At 35.2% G+C, this 7,019-nt stretch overlaps 1 long non-coding RNA gene across 1 annotated transcript; it reads left to right on the top strand.

Annotated features, from left to right (window-relative positions):
- Window positions 1-266: 266 nt before the first annotated feature.
- LOC109587197 (uncharacterized) lies at window positions 267-1,202 on the top strand. Its single transcript, XR_002187441.1, has 4 exons — window positions 267-672; window positions 719-775; window positions 815-957; window positions 1,003-1,202. It is a non-coding gene; the product is annotated as an uncharacterized LOC109587197 (long non-coding RNA).
- The last annotated feature ends 5,817 nt before the right edge of the window (window positions 1,203-7,019 follow it).

The raw sequence follows: 7,019 nt of genomic DNA, 5'->3' as shown, positions 1-7,019 counted from the left end.
AATTCCTGCCATTCAAGGAGAAACTAAGTCTTCAAGCTTCATTATTAGTAGTTATTAATAGTTAATGTGATCAATAGTTTACATAGCCTCGACCACAAGTTTATATAGTGGGCTGAACTATGACTTTGACATTATAAACAGAGGCAGGGTGATAATTTTTAATGTTAATGAATCTTGCAAGGCTTCGAAACTTTAATGTATAACCTTTGAAGGTTGCAAAGTGACCTTTGTCCTAACCTTACTATTTAGTGTATTATTAGCCCTTTAATGTCTCACACTAGCCCTTAGCTATTCACCATTTAATTTCCTTAGCTATTCACTATTTAATATCTCACACTAACTAATCACCATACTCTGAACCATGATCTTTCCCCATTCTAGAACATTCTATTGTGTGATATACAGTGTATATAAAGTAGTGGGAGATTTGCCATTTTTAAAAAGAATAATTTATATGGAACAATTCAGCCACAGCAAACTTAGCTATGTGGCAATTCTAACCAAGCAAACTGTATTTTTATTGTGGCAAGGGTACACACTCATAATACTAATCTGATATTCCATTTCCCTATAATTGCATCACAGATTTTTCAAGATTGCTTTTTTACTTCCTTTACAGATACAGTCAGGCCAGCAATGGTGCCATGTACACAGGACCAGATACTCCTTGTAGTGAGTTGATTGTCCCTATGTTTATCATTCTTTATTCCTTCTTTAGGGTATCCCGGATGTCGTCTTGATAAACTGCCGCATGTTCACCATTGTAACGGCTGAGGTATGATATTTTTTTCTACTTATTTATTTTTGTCTTTAGGATAAAGTCATTAAAGAGTACCCATCAACAATACCTCAACGGAGCGATGTGGTCAACTAATGTTTTACATGCTTGGTATAATGATCCAGAATGTCTCAGACAATAACCAATATCAATTGGGGCTATTTATTGAAGGAAATCAAGTAAATTATGGTAGTCTATGTATATGTCATAATTACTTTTTCTAGATTTTGCTATGCTATGGTTCTGCTAGTGTATCTGGGAGCAGGGAAGTGAAGATAGATTTCAAGGTCTCTCAATTCATTTATCTCTTAGACGTAAATTCATTAAAATTGATCTGTGACAGCATATTATCTGTTACAAACATTATTTTGGAGAACAAATAAAATATATGTACTTACCTTGCTTATCCTTACTTCATCCTATGTTGCTTTAATGAAAAGAAAATGTTTTTTTAACTGTTTCGAAATTGTTGCACTTTACTTCTCATAAATAACTTTGCCTATGCACACCGCCATACTATCAACTGCCAGTTTCACCACCTCTATAAGTACTTCGCCTATATATGCAAAACTAAAGGTCAGGGGCGTATCTAGGAACTGAAGAAGGGGGGTGCTGAGGGCGTGAAGCGCATAGTGATTTTGGCCACACACACTTTTATGGCAGTAAAATGGCCTTTTCCTGCATTTTCGTCAATTATGGGTGGGGCCAAGATCCTTTCAAGCATACTGCCATGTTACTTGTACTTCTGATTGCTCCTTAAAGCATTGGAAACTGCTGAAGTCATGATCAGGGGGCTAGATAACTTTGTTAAGAGGCTTGGTAGTGATGCAAGAGTCCAGGACTTCAGTAATTTTTTTCTGAGCTGACCCCTGAGGGAGGGGCTCAAGCACCATTCAGCTCCATGCTAGAAACGCCCCTGAAGGTAAAGCCAACAACGAACCAGTTGACATACAAAGGTTAAAAATTTTATAGTGCATGTCACAGTTATTTTAGCATCTCTACGTTATATGTAATACTAGAGACTCCAGGCAGCACTAGTCAGGTGTGGCCTGATCCTTGCAAAAACGGAGGGTCAAGAACCTTGTATATACCAGACTTTTTAGCTGCTGCAGAAATTTTGCAGTGACGCATTGTGACTTGCTATGACTATGACACTTTAATAATCATTAATATTTATTGAAAATGGATGTTGGTGCTTTAGCTAGTCTTCTTGGTATCCTTTCTCTGCATTTTCATATTCTTCCAGATACTATACATTCATCAGAGCAGTTATACAGGATGTCATCAGAAGTCTCATTCATAGGAAGCTCCTCAAACCTGGCCGTATATGCCGCCTCAGTTCTCTCCATGTATAAAACACCAAATTAGATCTGCTAAACGAACTGTAATGATTGTTAGCCTGGGAAGTAATGTTGCTTCCACAGCTGACAGTCTTACAAGTCGTCATTGCTTCTTTATGTATAATTATAATTATTTTTGTTTTTATTATTAAACAATAATTAGCTATTAATTATTCATTATGATGACATAGGCTGCTACAGTAGCTCCAGCTCCAACCGAAGCCATAGTAGTTGAAAACAAGTCTGGTATACACGAGGTTCCTGACCCTCCGTTTTCGCAAGGGTAGGGCCACGCCTGACTAAGGCAGCACCACATGGAGGTAGTACTGTATATTGCTGCCCAACTTTGAAAGAGAAATGAGTATGTGAATTATGTGACTAGATATTTACCATTAAAGCTGAAGTAATGTCGTGACTGGTATCTTTTGTGAAATATATACTGAAATAAATTAATTGCTACAATATTACAATTATAAATTGAATAAAAAACTGTTAACACTATGTGAGGTTCAAGTCAACCAATTCATAGTAATTTCTTGCATCTGTATGACATAGATATACATTAAAGTCGGATAAGTAATGACAGCTTTCATTATGACACAATGATTTAAATGTACACCAAGAACAGGCTTTCTTTTGCGTTGACAGTATTGAAACATGAATTTTTAATTGAAATACAGTTGCAGCAATAAAAATCTCATTTTCAGTAGCCCATGTACCAAAATGGTTTAATTTTTTATGCAATAAATGTACCCTCATTGCATTTGCAGCATCTGACTAGTAATATTGGGCACGTTTGGCAAAACTAAATTTGTTAATTCTGATGCATTGTTTGTCATGAAAGTAGAAATAGTCAATCTAATTAGCATATGATTCTCTTTCAGTCCCAGTGATAGCTTTAGAAATTGCTCGTTAAGAACAATTTCTGTCTCGTTTAATTTTATGACAAATATAAGGAGATATTTCAGCATGTTTAATAGTCTTAAGTGGATCAGTACCTACACTAACAGTCTCTCCAGTATAATCCTGTATTAGTAAAGCAGTAGAAGTCATCCAGTCTGTGGAAAGCGTTTTGCCTATTACTAATGTAGGCATTGCATCTTCTGATTTGATATATTCAACATCAGGAGACATACCTCTTTTTCTAGGATTCAGTGGGCATGATCGTTGGTGTGAAGATTTTTCTATACTGCAAGTATATTTAACACTACTGATTATAAACTCTTCCAAATCACTAACAATACCAGAACTATTCAAAATGCTACTATCATTACCATCAGAACTAGAGAGTAAGCTTTCATCATCATCATCACTATCATCAAATATTAATTTGCCCTAATCAATTACCTTATCATTTGTTGTACTTTATGCACAGACTTTGTAGCTAATGAGCCACACTCACTACCTGAATCTTGATCAAAATCAGTTATACCTAATTTACTTCTTTTTGTATTACAAATCTTTTAATCTTGTTTTGCTTTTCTTTTATGAGATGATTTAGGCGTTTCCTTACCATATGTGTGACATGTCTTATTTTGCTCAACCCATAATTTACATGCAACTTTTTCAGATTGCCTATGTATTTTCCTTGCTCTTCTTCTCTTACATTTAACATCGTGCAGTTTGACTCTTATAACAGACTTAAACCTAGAGATATTTAATGCTTTTAATACTTCAGCCATACCATCAAATCTGGGTAAGCTCATTCTATCAAAAAGATCAAGAAACCAATGGTAAGCTGGCCCCTTGTGCACATACATCCAGGACATGTTACTTTGTATAAGCCTAAGTGAAGTAGAAACATAACAGTGAAGCATCTGAAGATTTAAATTCTTTGTTCTAAACTGCAGCAATACGTTATGAGATGTTTCAGTTATACTAGTATGGCAACAACCTAACTCCTTACGAATAATTTGTTTTGATTTGGCAATAATGGCTTCACATGCAATTTCATATGCAAGACTATGAAAAGGGCAACTTAAAATATTCTTAGTTTTATATGGCTTACCTTGACATGTAATGTCACTTTTCTTACATTTTCCACACTCACACACAGTTAAATCGTGAAAGAAACAATTCCCACTGTCCCATTCATGCATATTTTTGGCATGGTACTTAGCTAGTGAGCGGAATCGATCTATAAATCCTTGTTGGTCACAGCCAACAGACTTAACTATAGCAGAAAAGTTTATCCTAGCTGTCTTAATAAAACCTTAGTAAAACAACGAATGTCATCTGTCGTGCAGTGACACTTTACTGTAGCAATATCAGGGTGAGTTTTTTTGTACTTTTTGATTTGGCTTTTTCTTAATTTTTTTTGCTTAGCAAGCCTTTTCAAATGCTTTTCATGATTTCGTGCAATATGACCACTACACAAAATGATCCTACAATTAGGAAAATTGGAAAGTAAAGCTTTTGAAGAAGTACTGTCATTGTGTTCCACATCACGCTAATGTTCATTTTATCAGTTACAGGTTTTTAAAAAACCACTCAGCCCCAAATCCCTCTGCAGATTTTGATCTACTTTCAAACAATTCTTCTCCTGTTATATTATTGTTACCTCTTTGACTAAAATGCTTATAGTACAAAAGCCCACCAGTTTAATAGTTTCGTAGAGTATATGTAGCATTTTGACTATGGTAACCACGTGTCAACCAAGCAGCATCACCACATGTCAGCATTTTCAAAAGACCCAAGCTCACTCTCAGTCTTCTGCTTCATTGATTCTTTTGCTTGCTCACACATATCATTTAGTATACTCTTGATTTGTGGGTACATTAAAGCCAGTGTCCTGTAATATATCGATTTTCCTACACAGTACATGCCAAGAGCATTTTTAAGTACTTTAGCATATTGAGAGTACATTGCACCTGAACATATAAATGCAATTTGCAGAGTAAAACCAATTGCTGTACAATTTTCAGTCTCATGCTTAATTGAGCTCTCAAAAGCAACACATCTCTCAGCACAACCAGTACAATCATATTGTAAAGTAACACAACCTTGTTGACCAATCATACTAACACAAACAAGTTTTAACTTACATTACATAATGGTGTGGCACATTTGGAAGTTAAATTAATCTGATCAATAAATTTACACATTTGGCTTACTTGACCCAAGAAGATTGAATTACTATTAGGTAGTTCACCAGAGTTGCGTCCTTCAGGAGTATCAAAGCTAAAATCAGTATCTTTTTGAAAATGTATTGGAGTGACCTCCATTGTTTCATCTGAATCCCTTTGATTCTCCCTCTTTGGTGTAGCTGTCACATTGGCTTCCTAAAATACAGATGAAGAATATTAAGACTGCATGGCATGTATAGTTGGGCCTCATAGGTATAGCTTGATGTAAATGCTAATCAAATTTAATTAGTTAAAAATGGTGGGGTCCTTATTCCTCAGGACCTATATCGCATCCTTGAACACTGACTTCAAGTCTACTGATATCAAATACTTTGACACCCACCTCAGGTTTATATCACATCTATTTAGTATGTTTTAGCATAGTATTTATGGTTTTAGGATGTCATCTTGATGGAAAGTGCGGTGGAGCCAGGCTGCCTACCTCATTTCTATCATTATCTTTGGCAATAATAGATCTAGTAGAGGAAATAGATGTCGCAGCCGTTGAATATACGGTCCTGGCAGTCCACCTAGCCTTGCGAAGAGCTTCAAAACTTTTACTTTGTTTCCTTCGTGGCATTTTATTTTAAATTGTCACAGGTGTGACTATGATGCAAAAATTGTCATCTGACAATGAATACTGTCTTCATTCATGAAGTAGCTTATTCGTTTGCAGCAGTAAGATGGCTGCAAATGAAAATAGTAGCTTTAGGCCTTAAAACACCTTACTCTAGTGGAATTAATGACAATAATTCTTTATTTCGCAACTGAAATAATCTTACCAAAAGAAACACAGAAGTTTTTGATACAAACAAATTTCATCTAAAATTTTCGCATTGTAAACTAAGCATTAATTATATTCCAAATTATAAATCATTATTATCACTGAGCACTAAAATGGTCTGTGCATGAAAAAATAAATTTATGAACCCCAAAAAATTAACAGAGTTGCAAATTTATTGCAAATGAAGTAGAAGTAGACTTTTGAAGTCTTGACAGCATTTTACTTGATAACCTATTAAAATGGCTAAGGTAATCATAGGTAAAACTAATAATCAAGAATTAATAACATACACTGAGATCTATTAAATTGCAATATTTTAAATCTAAACTCAGACAATGAGACTGTGCCCTTAATGGGCCATACATAAACCGCCCCTCGTGCAATAATTTCTGTAATCTACTCTCAACAGTGCTTTTATTAACACATCTCTTTGGCTTGAATTTAATCTATGCATTAACTCTCTGCATTGATCAGGAGGAATGTACTGTTTATATGTGGCAGCTTCAAATTGAACACCAAGTGACTGAGGCATGTTATCAACGGGTAAATGCAATGTATATTTGGGGTAATTTTTTATTAGCTTAATACAATTATCTGGTTATGAAAATACATACTGATTTTGTCCCAAAAATTTATTGGCTGTGATATAAGCTTTCAATTTCACTTTCTGCCATGATACTTCCTGTTAGTGGGCATCGCGTTATGTGACGCCATGAGAGGCATAGTATGGCAAGCTGTACAGTGATAATGATGAAGAACCAGTCGATTACTCTAACAAGTAAATAAAAAACATTAAAAATGGGAAAATAGTAGGATTGAAATGGGGAAAAAAGTAAGGTAACAAGAAGGTACTTGCAAACTGGTGTGGTAAGAAATCCTACACCACTCCATAAAAAGTAAAGGCTTCATATAGTGCTATCATAGTTGGCTGTGAGGATAAATTGCTATGCTTTTGGGTAGTAATCTTCATGCAGTGGTGTAGGATTCTACCA

The sequence above is a fragment of the Amphimedon queenslandica genome, unplaced genomic scaffold (assembly GCF_000090795.2).
Source record: "Amphimedon queenslandica unplaced genomic scaffold, v1.1 AMPQUscaffold_12659, whole genome shotgun sequence".
NCBI classification, from domain to species: Eukaryota; Metazoa; Porifera; class Demospongiae; order Haplosclerida; family Niphatidae; genus Amphimedon; species Amphimedon queenslandica.
The sequence above is the reverse complement of the archived record's forward strand: the minus strand, read 5'-3'. Positions and strand labels throughout refer to the sequence as shown.